Source organism: Rhamphochromis longiceps, linkage group LG1 (genome assembly GCF_057381845.1).
Source record: "Rhamphochromis longiceps isolate RC_006_pf linkage group LG1, R_longiceps_female_GT1.1, whole genome shotgun sequence".
Classification (NCBI taxonomy): domain Eukaryota; kingdom Metazoa; phylum Chordata; class Actinopteri; order Cichliformes; family Cichlidae; genus Rhamphochromis; species Rhamphochromis longiceps.
The window spans coordinates 39,265,897-39,278,324 of NC_140557.1; positions in this window are offsets into that span (position 1 = coordinate 39,265,897).

A 12,428-nucleotide genomic window follows, 5' to 3' on the forward strand; every position below is an offset into this window, starting at 1 on the left:
GATCATCACCAGAGCAAAAAATGTTTGTATCATCAGCAAAGAGAACCATTTGTAATATTTTGGACACTTTACAGATGTCGTTAATGTTGAAGAATTTTGGACCCAAACTGGCCCTTGGGGTACACCACAAGCAATGTCCATACATAAGGAGCAACCACCATTTAATTTCACAAACTGCTTCCTGTCATTTAAAGAACTCAAGACCCAATCTAAAGCTATCCCTCTGACACCATAACGTTCCAGTTTATTTATCAATATATCCTGATCTATAGTGTCAAATGCCTTTGTCAAGTCTATGAATAACCCAGCCACATATTGCTTTTTATCTGTGGTATTTGTGATGTATTCTATTGAATCTAATAGTGCCAATGATGTTGATCTGCTTGATCTGAATCCGTACTGACTCTCGGTGAGTTGTTTATGTTTATCTATACATTTTTCCAGTTGGTTGTTAAACAGTTTGTTAAACAGCTTTTTAAGAATTTTTAAGAGACAGGCCTGTAGTTTGTGAAATGGTGTTTGTTGCCAGATTTGTGTAGAGGTGTAGCAGATGTGAAATGGACGACTGCGTTGTGACAACAGACACGGACTGGCTGGAAACAGGGTTTATTCCTATAAAACAGAGTGCAGCAGCAAAATCAGTGTCACACAGCGGCAGCAGGCTTCTCCTCACCCAGTGTGGAGTCCGTACAGCTCTGGCTAGGAAACCCCACACCCGCAATGTGGCCGCAGGTGGCGTTACACTGATTAATGTCCCACTTCAACAATAACACACGGAACCTTAGTTCCACAAAAATAAAGTTCACACAATAAAAAAGTATAACCTATGTACAATACAGTTTTGAGAATGTTCACAATTCGTACATTATATCTCAGCTACAGAGGTGAAAAACATAACGCTCTTTATTTCTGTACAACCAAGCATGGCAATATAATATTCAGCACATGAATTTGGAAGAATGCAGCAAAAACAAACATCTCATAGGATTTGTGACTGTTGTGGAGAATGAGAGTGGGTGTTCATTAGGCTGGAGGACTAGATTTAGAATTTAGATGTTTTAAAAGTGACCATTTTTGATTGCTTTTAATAATGGTGGCTCAAAGAGTTGGCAGTTTGTCTTGCAACCGGAAGGTTGCCGGTTCGAGTCTCGGTCGTTGTGTCGTTGGGCAAGACACTCCACCTACCGCCTACTGGTGATAGCCAGAGGGGCCAATGGCGCAATATGGCAGCCCTGTCTCTGTCAGTCTGCCCCAGGGGAGCTGTGGCTACAACTGTAGCTTGCCTCCACCAGTGAGTGAATGAATAGTGGAATTGTAAAGCGCTTTGAGGGCCACAAAAAGCGCTATATAAATGCAATCAATTATTAATTCATTAAAATGCATCTAAAGAACAAACTCTTCTTTTGGTACATCCTTCAGTTCACCTTTGCTAGAGTTATGTTAAAGTGCCATGCAGGGTTTACACGGTGATGTTACTCTGGGTGTGGTTAAGCTTAAAACCAGGTAACAACACCCACAGCTGAAGCCAAAGCAGAGTGACTTCCACTTGGCCTTCCAACTTCAGTCATGTCAGAATATTTTTAATAACATATCTGGTAAGGAAAACAGTTTTTGCTACCAAAACTAATGTTCTTGTTCATAACAACTGGGTGTTTTCTTTCTCTTAATAAATTAGTGTAAGGCTTGGACCTCTAAGTGGTGTAGCTGCTTTACATGAACCTTGTCGCACTGCAGGAAATGTAGCTAATCCTTGTACGCTTGGTTTCATCTCTGATATTTCATAACCTTTCAACACAGTTTATTGTGTTGGTGCCTTTTGGACCATTTCAATGATTTTGTTATGCTTTTAAACAATTACAGTCCAGTATTGTTGTATTAAATACATATCTATGGGGATAAAGTGATGTCCTTTTCAGCTTTCGCTCACCCCAAAATTCAGTATATGACGAATCAAACCGTTTTAGGAAAAGGGCATGAAATACGAGCCTGTTGGGTTTCAACACAACAGAGCTGCATGATTTATACACTGTTAGTGTTAACAGAAGATTAATATGTTTTTGAAAGGTCAGATTTTAAACCCTGCACCAGCCTATGCAACAGACCAGGTTTACATAATGAACTCAATGTCCTGGTGAAAATAACCTTAATAACTTGGTGTGAAAAGGTTCAACTGCTTCATTATGAAACCACAGCTGTGATACAAATGCTGTTTTTAATCATGAACATTTTATTCTTGTTCGCTCACTGAAGTTTTATATGAACACAAAACTGGTAGTTTTAAACTTCACTTGCTGCATTTTTGTTCTCTACATAAAAAATGATGCAGATACATAATAAATAATGTAGATGTTAAGGGAAAAGCAAGGATGAAAGTGAGGGTCAGGGGTCCATGTGCATGTGACTGCACCCTCTCTGTGCCTTCATAAAGGTGCTGAGAGACATTTGCTATTGTGAAGAATCAGCTGAAAGCGTCCCACAAAGTTCCATTTTGATTCTTTCGGTTTCAAATTTTCCAGGGATTTTCAAAGCTCTTGAGTTCAAACAGGCACTTTAGCATTCTTTGTAAAATGTGTAGCTGCCTCATTCCTTTCATCTGAGCCTTTGATCCTCGTTCTGGATTCATTCTTTGGAAAACTGTTTGGAAAGCTGAAAAGAGATTTTGGTTAAATAAGTCATAAAATGAATGAAAAATACACAGTAACATGCAGACTAAAGTGAAACCGAAAAAACCCTTAAATGTGGAAATCAAACAAAAGTAAATTCATCACTTTCATCATATAAATACTCCCCAATTTGGCATAACCCTAAATTCTGGTTATATCTTAACTCCATCCACTTTCCAACATACAAGCACCAAGGAATCTTTTTCCCAGAATAATCCATTTATATCCTTCAGTATGCTTGTCTGCGAGTAGAGTTGGGGAAGAACAATTCCCCAGCACCAATAACTAAAATCTATAATTAAATCAAAGGCTTACAATAATAACTAACCGCCTGCATCCCTCCTGATTAAGTGAAGAAATCACGTATCCCAGAAATTAAGAAATATGACAGAAGATGATTTTCCAGAAATACTGTTAAAGGTCTCCTGGTGTTATTTGTCTCTCAGAAACAGTTCATAACTTCCCTTCAACTCATTCATGTCACCTAAAAGGTAAACCTGTTTCTCCATCACCTGTTCAGCTCTGATGATTCAGTAAGGACATCTCCTGGTTTCATCTTCATGTTTCCCTCTCACCACATATCCAAACCGATATCATGACCAGCAGCTTTACAGCTGTGGCTCCAGCAAACATCAGCTGATACTAGAAATTAATATTAAACAAATTCTAAAAACAGCTGATCAAGCTTAAACGTGCTGCTGTTGTTTAGCGCGACATCCACTGGTTTCCTCTTTCTGGCGCAAAGTGGGCGATAAACAAACAAGAGAGAAAAGCCCATCAGCTGATTATTGATCACTGTGCAGCATAAACACACAGAATAAATCCAGCTTTGTGTCTTTTTCCATTGTAGCTGAAGTACGGGATGAATTGCGTTCCTTTTCAGCTCAATACGAAACGCATAATATTTTCTCTGAGTGCAGGACGATTTTTTACGGGACAGTTGGCAACTCTACTAACAAACCTTATGAATAAAATAAAGTTCAACATCAGTAACATCATAGCACCCACCCAGCTGTATAGAAACTCTCTCATGCTAGCTAGTACGCAGTACGAGTTATTGTAACTGAGGGTAAAAAGTCAGCACAACGAAAATAAACTCCATCTAAACTTGGTTTATATCTGACCCAGATATGACTGCAGGTCATAACTTCTTACCTGAAGTTCAGTTCACCTGAACTTCAGGCAGGGGGTCTCTCCTCCCCCCTGCCTCCCCTCTCCCTCATCCACCTGCTGGCCTCTGTGGAAGCTCCGCCATAGCCACCACCAAGCAACTGAGTTATTTTTACACATCGACCTGCATCTGGACAATCCACCTCCTTTCATTGTTTATACCGTTACAAAAAAAAAAAAAACATCATCGGCCCATAAACAAAAAAAATCACCATCGGGCATACCGGGCATGGCGGTATGCCCGATGGCCAGTCCAGCTATGCATTCACACCAACTGCGTATTTTCACTGGATGAATTTGCCACAATTCTTTTTCCGACCCAACCTGGATTTTACAAATTTTTGGGATATGAATAAACAGATCTGACCAATCAGACCATGCTTTTGACACACAGCTAGGCACGGCTCCAGGTCAGTCCCTGAAATTATTTCTCTGCTTCCTCAGATGTGTTCCCAGATCTGTCAACATGAGATCTGAGTGCTTGCCCCACTGACATCCAGAAGCATTTGCAAAATTGTTTGTGACACAGCTTCACTTCCTGGATCAAACCATGAATTTCTCTTGGGTGTTGGTTGAACTTGAAATCTAATTTTCTTCCTTTTCTTGTTTAAAAAAACCCAATAAAGAAAAATCACCACCTCATCATCGTCTTCATCCCACACACATGCATTTTTTGAGGATGAATTTATGTGTATCTACGTTCTATTACAAATGGATCTGGAAAATTAGGAATTTCGCATCACTTTTTAATGGCCTTCAACTGAATTAAAAGCTTTTCATAGGCTTTAGCTTATTACTAAACTGCCAGTCCGCCTCCTCAGCCTGGCAGCATAAGTCAGGGTTGTCTCATTTGAACTAACGCTGGGGGGCTCCTTCAGCACACCCAGGGCATCTTTTCAGTATCTGGATTCACATACCTGTTGGTGATCAGGAGAAACGGTCACACATAGCTGGTTATCAAGTCACTAAGTAAACCCAAGTAAACCCAAGATTTCCCCTGCACGTTCAAATTAAATGAGTGGGTTTGGCGACATCTAACCGATTGAAAAAAGACATTTCACGGATCGTATGGATTTTCTTCCATCCCTATGAAACCTACTCCAACCTATAATCGTCTATCTGGTGATTTAGTGGACAGATAAAATATAAACGGATCAAAAATTAAATTAATTATATTTATTGAGGTGTCATTGTGGTGGGCTCTGTGCTCTAGTAGCTACAAATCCAGCAGCTCAGAATCAAGTCTAAACATTTTATACATTTTGTAAATCACCAGATTAATACACGTACATTCCTGTGACAATGAGATACATAGTTTGGACTTCAGGGGTTTTAGTAAGGTATTCAGATTAACAAGCTGCACATATAAAACACATTCCCCCACCAGAGACTCTATAATACATTTAAAACATGCTGTAAATAAAAGAGTTGGTGGAAACATGGCGCTACCAGCACAAGCTCTTGGATGGCTTTTTCTTTTTGTCTTCTGATCGCCTTTTAGGGATGTTGGAAAGCCAAAGAGGTTCTGTGTGTGATCAAAAAGGTGTTCTGCTTCAAACAGGAAGAGCTGCTCAGCCACTGTTTCCCATATGGAAAAGAAATAGTAAAAACATATGTGATTTACTCATGAAAGTGGCCACTTTCTCATTACTTTCATATATTTTTTTAGTAAGTATCCAAAACATACAAGTTTCATTATATAATTTTTCAAGGGATCTTATATGTGTTTTCACTCTTGTATTCTTTTCATACAAGTTTCATACAAGACATATACAAACTTTATAAGATTTATATATATCTTTTCCATATGGGTTTGTTTACAGCAGTTCTTGTCTGTAGTTGCACGATGGATACAATGTTTCAACCACCAATTTTCAAACATGATGATCCATGCTGCAGGAATTTTTTTAACTCATCTTGTCTATGTTCTGCCACTGTGTCCTCTATCCGGTTGTTCAGTCTGACGTCACTAGCCGTGTCTGGGTCTAAACTCCGCTGCAGGTCCATATATCAAACGATCACTATGGCATTACTGAGAGTTGAAAAACTGTCTAAAGTCTTTCATCTTTAATAAAATGATCAGCCTTCTCCTCTACCAGGTGTAACAATTGAGTTTAACATCCAGGCATCCATGAAAACGGAATTTATGACATTTAACGGAGTTAGAAGTTAGCAGGGAGTTAGCTCGCTAGCTTCTATCTAAATACAATATAGCATGTCCTGACTGCGGGGTTTTGGAAACAAATTCAAACGTACAGCTCTCCTATCACTTCCAGCATAAATGAAGACAGAAAACTAAACAGCAGTGACGTTTGTAGGGTTACTGAAGTTGGGCTAGCTGGTATATAATGATGTGCTACGTGACCGCTAGCGACACAGCTATGTTAGCATAATATAAACAAGCTAACTTTTTTTCCACTCGATAAAAGTTAACGTGAGTGTTCTCGGTGGTCAGGAACAAATGTAATCGCATGGCAGGATTCTGTAAAAGGACCAAACTTCAGCCAGGAGAACAACTGAGATAATCCATCCACAATACGAGGTTAGTCATTCATATACTGCTGCATGGGCTGGGCTGTAGTTACATCGTAAGGTTTTAAAAACTGAGCTTAAATAAATGATTAGTGGTAATAAAAGCCGAGGGAGGTCAACAGTGGTCGCTGACTGTTTTAGGAGCTTTTTGAGATCAAATAGAAGAAAATACATAACATTAAACATGTTAACAACACAAAAGCCATATTAAACGCAGAATACTTTAGACCCGGAAGTAGGATTCGTCGCGTCATCACTGAACAACCGGATAGCAGGCTTCCACTCAACACACCCATAACAATCTGAATGTGCAGGCTTGTCCCCCAAACCTTCCCACTTCTGACTCTATTTTCTAACTGTATAAACACAAAGTCACATCATGTTCCAATGACTAACAGTTCCATTGAGTTCTGCCTCAGAAAGAGCATGGCTACTGCTTCACAATCTGCCTGCCAGCCTCTCTCAGCTTTGTTTTCCAGTTACAGAGAACATTGATAATAACACGGACAAGCTCTCCTTTCTCCTTAGCTTTGTTCTTTTCTTTTTACTCAAGACAAACAAGAGGTTTGTGCGTACTGCCTCACAGGATGGCGAATACTCCATGGGAAGCGGTGTCAGAGATGGTTTTTGGCTGGATGGAGATTCTGTTGCAGAGCTCTTGAAGTGGAAACTATCTTGGGATGGTATAAATTTATTCACAACTTAGACAGCAGCTGTGCCTCTCTTGGTGGAAAAGATAACCCAGCATGCAGGAGTGTGTCTCAAGGGGAACATGGTATGTATCCCACTGGACTTATTTTACTTTTTTACATAATTTCATTACATTTTATTTATATAGGTCAAAGTTAAAGAGTCCCCAATAGCAGAGAAAACCCCTAAGAATCAAACAACCCCACTTAACATGTTTCTATGTAATTACTCCTGATAGCTGCTTCCTTGCAAAAATAGAAAAATGCAAAGTTTTCTGAACATGAGGTCTGCCAAAGCCCATCCACACTGGATATCCAATGTGCTGAGGCCTGAAAAACAATGCAGGAGTTCATCTCATCCAGGTAACTTCAGGATTAATTCTGGATTTTCTCTACAGCAAAACTACAAAAAAGCTTCTGGCCAACCTAGAAGCAGGTTACGTATCATATGACACGTCCCCTGAACACGATTACTGTGACATCTGCACCAGACATGCTATCAAATGGTGATTAAAAATCTATGATAAAAGAAACATAACAGAATATAACAGTAACACCAACACTGTGAGAGATGATTGTTAATCTGGTGATTTAGTGCACAGAGCAGTAAAATTACGGTAACATTTTTATTCCAGACAATTATTTTGTAGCCGAGTCCATGCTCAGTGCTGCTGTTTATCTCTAAGATGAAACTTTAAACTGCATCCACTTAAACATTAAAACTTACCGTCACACATCCTAATAAATAAGATGAGGAAATTGCTTTAGTTTCTTGGTCAAGTCAAATTAATTTGAAAGATGGAACAAGTGTTCTTTATGCGTGTCCGGTGTTTGAGCAGCTGCAGTTCCAGAAGATTAGGACCAAGTATAACAAATATAAAAACAGTTCAAACAAAGACTTAATCTGTGCTCAAAACTTGATATGAGGTCAGAAAGTAGAGTGTAGGTGTTCTGTTTTAGGATGATATATTCATAGATAATAAAATAAAATAGTTGTAACAAAAATCAATTATAGAGTAACATATAAAAATTGATATTTACTACTGATACTCATCAGGGAAACGCAAAGAAATTAAGCACAACTGAAGCACGTGACTCTCTCTCAGAGGTCTGAGGGATCCAGAAATGGTGATGCTATTTTACTGGTCACTTTTTACAACATTTACTAAAATATTTGTAACTTTTTATATTTAAAACACAATTTTAAATGCTAAATCTAGATGTTAAATCTAGATGTTATGGGAAACTAAATATTTAGCTAACATGCAAATTTATTGTACGGTCAATGGAAATACCAAAATAAAAGCTTTACAAAAACCTCCGGCACTAAAGACTCGAAAAAACATGTTTTTGTAAGATTTTGAGGTTAATGTGGAAAAATGTTGCTGTTAAGCATGTTTCAGTTTACAAACGGCGCCCCATAAAAACTGATTAGTCAGCAGTCTGTGATTTTACACCTGTTGATCTGTAATCTGGAACCTAGCCATCTCCAGAGCAGGTTAGGGCTACAGCACAGGTTACCATGGTGATTGAACCACCTTCGTAGGACAAACAACCCAGAGTTAACCTTCAGTATTTACTACGGAGCTCGTTCAACATACTCAGGATGTGTTTCTGACACTGTTGATCTGGATAAACGGTCACAAGCTGGTTATAAACTCAGGAAGTTAACCCAGAGTTTCCCTTCACGTTTACATGGAAAGGGTGACCAACCTGACCTAAGAGGGGTGTTTCACGGATCATGTGACTCTTCTTCCATAGAAAATGATTCCTATTCGTGCTAAACTACTTTAGAGATGTTATTAAATGGTGATTAAAATTCTATAAAGAACAAAAGAACTATGCCAGTAACATACAAAACTGTTGTAATAAGGACAAGAGATGATAAATTCATTAATCTTTTCTGGTGATGTTGTGCACAGAGCAGTAAATCATTTAATTCCAGTTAATTATTTTATTGAAAAGTCATGCTTTCAGTGATGCTATTTATCTCTAAGGTGACGGCTGCAAATTAGAATCCATTTAATAATAATAATAATGGATTGGATTTATATAGCGCTTTTCAAGGCACCCAAAGCGCGTTACAATTCCACTATTCATTCACTCTCACATTCACACACTGGTGGAGGCAAGCTACGGTTGTAGCCACAGCTGCCCTGGGGCAGACTGACAGAGGCGAGGCTGCCATATCGCGCCACGGCCCCTCTGGCCAACACCAGTAGGCAAGTAGGGTAAAGTGTCTTGCCCAAGGACACAACGACCAGGACAGAGAGCCCGGGGATCGGGCTTAATTTAAACATTAAAGCTTACACAGCCTGATAAAGCACACGTGGAAATGCTTTCAGCTGTTCTTCATGTGTGTGTTCTGTGCTCTAGTAGCTACTCCTCCACAGTCAAAGAGAATTAGCAACAGATTAGAATGATGCAACAGTTTGATACGTTTTCTGAATCGCAAAGTTAATCCACACCCACTCACGTGATCTGATGCAGTTTGCACTTCATTCAGTGATTTAGTAACAAGCTGCACATATTAAATGTATTCCAACAGCAGTGAAGTTACGAGAACACGTGCTGTGAATAAAACAGTCGGTGACAACACGACACTCCCTGCTCTCGATCGTTTCTGTCATGGTCCTGCGGCCATGACTCAGTGACTTTGTGTTTGTGTTCTTTATTGTTATTACTTTCATTATTATTCGTGGCTGTTTTGGGATGGTTTGTGTTTTGGGATTTTAGATACTGGGTTCTGGGTTTGTGCTCCCTCTATTGGTCCCTGGTGTTAGTGTCCCCCTGTCTCGTCAGGTTAATCAGGTCCAGCTGTGTCCCCCACCTGTGTGTGATTTCCCAGTGTTTCTCTATGTACTTATAGTGTGTGTTTTCCTCCGCTCCTCGTCGCGTCGTCTGTGTTCATACTCTGTGAAATCCCCTACGTGCTCTCCCTGCTGTTCTCCCTTCATGTTCAGGTTTGCTACTCCTTGGTGTAGTTTCTCCCAGTTTAGTTCATCCTTAGTTCTGTTTTGCCATCTCCACTTTATGTTTGGTATTGTTAATAAATCGCCCTCACGTCTAAATAAGTACTGCATTTGAGTCCTCCTTTCCACTCCTCACACGGCCACTGACCCGGACCGTGACAGTACAACGCGACCACAAGATGGACCCAGCAGCGCTTAATCCGTCTAAGGAGCTACGGGAAAATCTCGTCGATGCCACACAGGAGCTCATCGACCTGTGGCTGGAAAACCCGGGTGGCCAGTCCCAGCGCGCTATAGAGAGGCGGCTACAGCGTCTAGTGACAGGTCTCCCGTGGCTTCTAGGCTCGCTATGTCCGTGGGAGCGGGAGTTTCTCCTTTTGGATCTTGGACTTGGCTTCCCCAGAGGCTGGGTTACAGCCCTCAGCTTACTCTGGACCCCTGGAGGCCAAGATGCCAGCTGTGAACTGCACCGGGCTGTCACTGCCTGAGCAGGGTCAGTGCTCTGCGCAGCTGCAGCCCTCCTTATGTGTGCCAGAGGCCCATGTGCCTACTGGTTTTGTTTCACGTGTGCCAGAGGCCCGCGAGCCTGCTGGTTTTGTTTTGTGTGTGCCAGGGGCCCCGGTGCCCGCTGGTTCTGCGGCTGTTTTCCCTGGGGGGTCCGAGGAGCCCGTCCAGCCTACTGTTTCGCCGGCTGGGGGGCTCGAGGAGCCCGTCCGGCCTCCTGTTTCGCCGGCTGGGGGGCCTGAGGCCCGAGGCCTGCTTCACCACCTATGGCTGCAGCGCCGCCTCCTGCAGTACCACCACCTGCAGCGCTACCACCTGCTACTGCCACGCCTCAGCCTGAAGCTTCATCCTCGCCTGGCCCGGCTTCATCCTCGCCTGGCCCGGCTTCATCCTCGCCTGGTCCGGCTTCATCCTCGACTGGTCCTGGTCCAGCTTCATCCTCGCCTGGCCCGGCTTCATCCTCGCCTGGTCCAGCTTCAGCCTCGCCTGGCCCAGCTTCATCCTCGCCTGGTCCAGCTTCATCCTCGCCTGGTCCTGGTCCGGCTTCATCCTCGCCTGGCCCGGCTTCATCCTCGCCTGGTCCGGCTTCATCCTCGCCTGGTTCTGGTCCGGCTTCAGCCACTGCACAGAGACATGCCATCTTCAGAAGTTTTCTGATGACTCTGCGGTGGTTGGATGCATCAGCAGGGATGATGAGACAGAGTACCGGGCTGTGGTCGACTCCTTTGTCACGTGGTGTGAGCAGAATCATCTGCAGCTCAACGTGGCAAAGACCAAGGAACTGATCGTGGACTTCAGGAAGACCAGGAAACACTTGACCCCTGTTTCAATTCAGGGGGTCAGTGTTGACATTGTGGAGGACTATAAATACCTTGGAGACTGAGGTCCTTCAACATCTGCCAGAAAATGCTGAGGATTTTCTATGAGTCTGTTGTGGCCAGTGCGATCCTCTATGCTGTTGCATGCTGGGGGAGCAGGCTGAGGGTCGCAGATGCCAACAGACTTAATAAACTAATCCGTAAGGCCAGCAATGTTGTGGGGATGGAGCTGGACTCCCTCAAGGTGGTGTCGGAGAGGCGGATGCTGTCCAAGATAAAGACAATGTTGGATAACACCTCCCACCCACTCCATGACATGCTGGTCAGTCACAGGAGCACGTTCAGTGAGAGACTGAGATTACCGAAAAGCACCACTGAACGACACAGGAAATCATTCCTGCCTGTGGCCATCTCCCTGTACAACGCATCCACTTAACACACTGTTTGCTGCTACAACTACACATGTTTCTTTTCCAACTATTTATTTATGAGTGACTTATGTATGTATGTATGTATATATATGTATATATTGTACTATTCTTAGTTAGTGTATTGTCTGTCTTGTCTTAATGTTGGTTTAAAATGGAGCACTGTAACAAAAAATAATTTCCCCCAGGGATCAATAAAGTATTCTGATTCTGATTCTGATTCAGCCTCGCCCGGTCCTGGTCCGGCTTCATCCTCGCCTGGCCCGGCTTCATCCTCGCCTGGTCCGGCTTCATCCTCGCCTGGTCCAGCTTTCGTGCCTGCACCCTCGCCTGGTCCAGCCTTCGTGTCTGCATCCTCGTCTGGTCCAGCCTTCGTGCCTGCATCCTCGTCTGGTCCAGCCTTCGTGCCTGCATCCTCGTCTGGCCCAGCCTTCGTGTCTGCATCCTCGTCTGGTCCAGCCTTCGTGTCTGCATCCTCGTCTGGTCCAGCCTTCGTGTCTGCCTCCTCGTCTGGTCCAGCCTTCGTGCCTGCATCCTCGTCTGGCCCAGCCTTCGTGTCTGCATCCTCGTCTGGTCCAGCCTTCGTGTCTGCCTCCTCGTCTGGTCCAGCCTTCATGCCTGCATCCTCGTCTGGCCCAGCCTTCGTGTCTGC